Genomic DNA, 5,433 nt, shown 5'->3' with positions numbered 1-5,433 from the left:
GGGCTGCTCTTACACAGCGGCCTGCGAGTGGCACAGAGGTCTGGGGGCTGCTCTTACACAGTGACCTGCGAGGGACACCGAGGTCTGAGGGCTGCTCATACACAGCGGCCTGCAAGTGACACATAGGTTGGGGGGCTGCTCCGACTCAGCGGCCTGCGAGCGACACAGAGGTCTGGGGGCTGCTCCTACACAGCAGCCTGCGAGGGACACAGGGTTCTGGGGGCTGCTCCTACACAGCGGCCTGCAAGTGACACAGAGATCTGGAGGCTGCCCCTACACAGGGGGTCACACATTACATTAATCCTGCAGTCCGGTGCCTCTGGACTGAAAGACCAGTGTGGCAGGGTGGGCTGCATTACTCTGAGCCTACAGCCAGTGGCCTCTGAAAGATCTGGGGGCCCCTGAGGTCGTCTACAGTGCACTAGCAGCCAGAGGCCTCTGAAAGATCTGGCGGCCTCTGAGGTCGTCTACCGTGCACTAGCAGCCAGGGGACTCTGAAAAATCTGTGGGGCCCCAGATGTCGTCTACAGAGCACTAGCAGCCAGGGGCCTCTGAAAGATCTGTGGGGCCTCTGAGGTCGTCTACCGTGCACTAGCAGCCAGGGGCCTCTGATAGATCTGTGGGGCCCCTGAGGTCATCTACCGTGCAATTGCAGCCAGGGGCCTCTGAAAGATCTGGGGCCCCTGAGCAGGGCCGTTTATACCATTAGGCAAGACTAGGCGGCCGCCTAGGGAGGCAAAAGGGCTAGGGCGGCAAAAGTGGGATTTTTTTATTTCTTTGAACCTATGATAGTAAAGCTAGGCGGCCGCCGAGTCTTGCCTAATGGTAGAAACGGCCCTGTGAACCAGCAGCACCTGCCTCCGCGGACCCCTCTGCAGCCCCGGCGGAGCCGCGCAGCAGCGTCTGCTGAGCCCAACACCCGCCCCCATGGAGCCACCGGCCTCATCGAAGCCCAAGAAGCAGTGTGCCGGCCTGCGGCGGCCGGAGAAGTCGCCCTACTCCTACATTGCGCTGATAGTCATGGCCATCCAGAGCGCGCCGTCTGACGCTGAGCAAAATCTACCAGTTCCTGCAGGTGCGCTTCCCCTTCTTCCGCGGGGACTACCAGGGCTAGAAGAACTCAGTGCGCCACAACCTCTCCCTCAACGAGTGCTTCATCAAGCTGCCCAAGGGCCTGGGCCAGCCCAGCAAGGGCCACTACTGGACCACCGTCCGATTGAGGAGGGTTCCTTCTGGCGGTGGCCCAGCGGCTTCTGGTGCAAGTGCCAGGCGCGGAAGCCCACCATGTACCGTATGGTCAACGGCCTGGGTTTTGGGACCTTCAATTTCCAGGCGCTCCCGGCCCGCTGGGCTGCCACTCGGGGGCAACGGCTCCGTGGGCCTGGGGGGGCTTGGTTGCGCCCACCACATGCCTCCTAGCACAGGCTTCTGCTACATGGCCAGCTGCCCCCCCGGGGGGGACTACCTGCCAAAAAGAGGCAGCAGCAGCAGCCCCATGCCCTCCTCACCTGCCCTGGTGAGCGCAATGGACTGCCACTCGCCTTATGCCAGCCCCCCGTGCACTGGAGCTCCTCGGGGGCCGGAGCCTACATGAAGCAGCAGCCCTTGCTGCCTGGCGGCGTTCCTGCGATGGGGTGAACTCGGGGGTGGCCCCTTGCTCCCTGGACCAGGGCTACCTGCACCAGAACACAAGGGGTGAGCTCTTAGGTGAGCGCGGCCGTTAGCTAAGCGGGTTACAGCTGGAGGTGGGCGGAGGAGTCTTGTTCAGAAATAGAGTTATGCACAATGTTTTTTTATCTACAGGGTCCCATCTTTAGCAACCAGACTATGGTGCACAGTGCGTGCCATCGAATTCCTTCGTGCATGCATTCATTATATTGTTAATTCACAAATCGATGTATTCATTCCTGCGCCCAATTGTTAATGCATTCACAACATAGCCATGCAATCGCTTCTCTTTTAATGATTATTTTTCCATGAATTAATTTATCTACACAGTTTATTCTTCACTTCTAACATTCCTCTGTTCACTCACAGAATAATCCATCTATCCAGCCATTCATGGATTCATCTAATCATTCATCAGTTTCTATCATGAAAAATGTGGCTGTGAGGAGGAGATATAGACCAAATTTAGCACTGAGACACTGCAAAGATTGTTTCTTTACAGTGTGACCTGCCCTCATATACATTTGTATGCTTTGATTCAAAACAGATATTAAATTATTTTAAATATTCCGTATATAGTGAAAAGCAAACCTTTTGCACCCGCTAGCATCGGAGTTCCACATGCTAACAAGTAGACCCCACTTCCCGTTTGATCAACAGTGTGGTCCTGGGGATACCCCTTTATAATCCCAGACCCCTGTTCCTTCATCCGCCAAACTGCTGAGCTCTTAAAATACTCCTCACATGCACTCCCCTACATCAAGTGTCGTGTAAATGGGTTTTTACAAGAAAAAGAACATTAAGGGGCATATGTATGAAAGGAAAAATTAGTCGCAAAAGCTGCGAATCGCTAAAAACAGCGTTTGTGACTGATTTTTCGCAATTTCATATGTATGACACACTTCCACACAGAAAACTAAGAAATCGCTAAATTAGCGATTTCTTAGGCTGCGAAACATTGAAACTGCGATTTTCCTTGCGAATACTTAATTTGCGATTTCTTAGCTTAGCGAAAATCGCAAACAAGAAATCACAAACTAAGAAATCGCAAGCGCTTGTATGAAAAAATCGCAAATTGCGATTTCACAAAATTCGCAATTTAAGAAATCGCTATTAACATCAATTGCTTGCAGGTGGTAAACTGGTGCAAGGTACATAAACCACCCCACAATGCAACAGACCCACCCACAATGGTAGCAATATTCGTGATAGCCAGGAGGCTGCGTATTCGGGCCTTTGCACAAAGGAGAATGAGACAGGAACGTATATTCAGGCTGCGCATCACTCTGTTCCAGCACACTGAAGAGGACATCTATGACAAGTACAGGCTGCACCCACAGACCATAATGGACCTGATTGAGGAGCTGAAACCCTACTTGGAGCACCCTACACGCAGGACACAAACAATTCCCACACATGTGCAGGTCCTGTGCTCCCTGCACCTCCTGGCGTCAGGGAGTTTTCAACGGGTAATAGTGGAGGTTGGTGGGGTGTCACAGAGTGCCCTTTCGCGCTTTCTCCATGCCTTTCTAGATGCAATGCTACAGAGGCTATCACATCACATTTACTTCCCCAACAGGCATTACAGCAAACAAAACTGGACTTCGACCAGATTGCACGTTTCCCCCACGTCATTGGCTGCATCGATAGGACCCATGTGGCCATCACACCCCCAGCAGCAACTGAATATGTCTACAGGAATCGGAAATGCTACCATTCCCTCAATATACAGATTGTGTGCAACGCTAAGTATCTCATCACAGACATCGTACCCAAATACCCCGGCAGTACACATGACTCCTTCATCTTCAGACACAGTGGAATACACAGACGTCTGAGTGCTGGAGAGTTTGGGGAGGGGTACCTGCTAGGTAAATACATGGCACACATCAATACATCCACTACATCACTTGAGGGGGGGGACATTGACTTACCTATTGTGTTTGTACATGCAGGTGACAGTGCCTATGCAGTGCGCGACTTCATCCTGACCCCATATCTGGATCCTGCAAATGCAAGTGAGAGGAGCTACATCAGGGCACACAGATCTACACGCTGCATCATTGAGCGAACCTTTGGAATCCTGAAGAGCCGCTTCAGGTGCCTGCATAAAAGTGGAGGCGCACTGCAATACAGCCCTGAGACCTGCTGTAAAATCGTGGCAAGCTGTGCAATGCTACATAACATGGCAATGAGGAAAGGCACCACAATTGATGTGACCGATACAGACACATCGGATGACGAGCGCCCTGCTCCCCCTGCCAGACCTGCAGCAGGAGTTGGGGCAGCTGCTGGACGCCAGAGACGGACAGACATCACACAAAACTACTTCTAGGTGAGTAATGATGAAATGAGACAACAAAGCTTGATGATGTGTCAAGTGTTTAATCACACTTCACATGAAAGAAATAGTAGCTGTCCCCAGCACATGTTGTGCACACAGTGCAGGTAAGGCACAAGTAATTGTGCAAACAGCATTTTCGGGTAAATGCACCCGTGTTGCAGTGAGTGTCCCCGCAGATGTTTACCTCCTTCGGTGACGTCCAGGCTGAGTGCCCCCCATGGTGTTCCCTTGGCCTGCACCCTGTCTGGCACTGCGGCGTCTTTCCCCTGGCAAGGTGGGAGTGAGGCTGATGCGACTTGAGGTGTCCTCACTTTCGGCAGAGGCCATGAGTGCGCTGCCACCAGCATTGGCTGTCTGCAGCTGCTCCACAGCAGTGGTTACCTGCGCAAGCCCTCGGGCAATATCCTGGCAGCAGTGTGCCATGTCGACCTGCATTGTTACGCTTCTGCGTGTGAGGGTGCTGGTGGTGGTGCAGAGGCGGTTCACGGCCTTTGTGTAATTGTGTAGGCGTGCATTGGCACGTCGGCCAGCCCTGTCATTGGCAGCTTGGGAGTGCTTCAAAGTGGCACAGAGCTCATGGATTGCCCCTGCCATGGCCACAAAGCCCTCCCCCATGTTCTTCTGGTCCTTGTGTATGCGGCATAGCTGCCGATTAATTGACCGCATTGCTTTGCTTTGCAGGCGCTGTTCCTGCAGCATGCTCTGTTCCAGCCCTGAGAACACGGACCCTTCTGCTTCAGTCGCAGTGCTGCTCCTGGGCCTGTGGTCTTATCCTTGGCGTTTGTGTGTCATGACTGGGCATATGTGACACACCCTGACTCCCCTCTCTCCTGTCGGTGTCATCCCCTGTGGCAGGGAATTCGTGCTCAAATGGAGGCAGTGGGGGCACATGTACGCGCTGCCTGCGCTGGATTGGCTGCTGCTCTGTGTCATCGCTGGAGTCCGCAGGGTGTGCATGCTCCTCTCCCTCTGCGCTGTCTTCTTGTGCCATGCCATGTGCTGTGGATGTAAAGGGGACTACATGAGTTTGTGTTATTGTCTGCATGTGGCAATCAATAAAGTTACTACTTTTTTTTGGCTAACCTCTGACACTGTATCATTCACTTATCCCCAACCCACATGTTGCATTTCATTTCGTTAGTGTCATGGACACACAGTCAGACACAGTACTACGAGTCCCATGATGCATTGCTGGGTGTGCTGTAAGACATGGCCTGGATTGACATTTTGGGAGTTTACTATGCGCATTTGGGGAAGTGTGCAAGGGATGGGGAGGAGTGCAGATTGATGTTGCATGCATCTTACCTTGACTGCTGGATGCAGGGTCGGAGCTGTCTATGTCAGCCACACCACCAACGCTCTCAGGCAGGAGAGTAGACTCCACGAGCTCCTCATGGGGGGTTGGCTGCTCTGGAGTGGAT

The 5,433-nt window shown here is 53.0% G+C and overlaps 1 pseudogene; it reads left to right on the top strand.

Moving 5' to 3' along the window:
• Positions 1-785: 785 nt before the first annotated feature.
• Positions 786-1,724, top strand: LOC146799869 (forkhead box protein F2 pseudogene; annotated as a pseudogene).
• The last annotated feature ends 3,709 nt before the right edge of the window (positions 1,725-5,433 follow it).

The sequence above is a fragment of the Triturus cristatus genome, chromosome 8 (genome assembly GCF_964204655.1).
Source record: "Triturus cristatus chromosome 8, aTriCri1.1, whole genome shotgun sequence".
Classification (NCBI taxonomy): Eukaryota; Metazoa; Chordata; class Amphibia; order Caudata; family Salamandridae; genus Triturus; species Triturus cristatus.
This window is presented reverse-complemented; position numbering and strand designations above follow the sequence as displayed.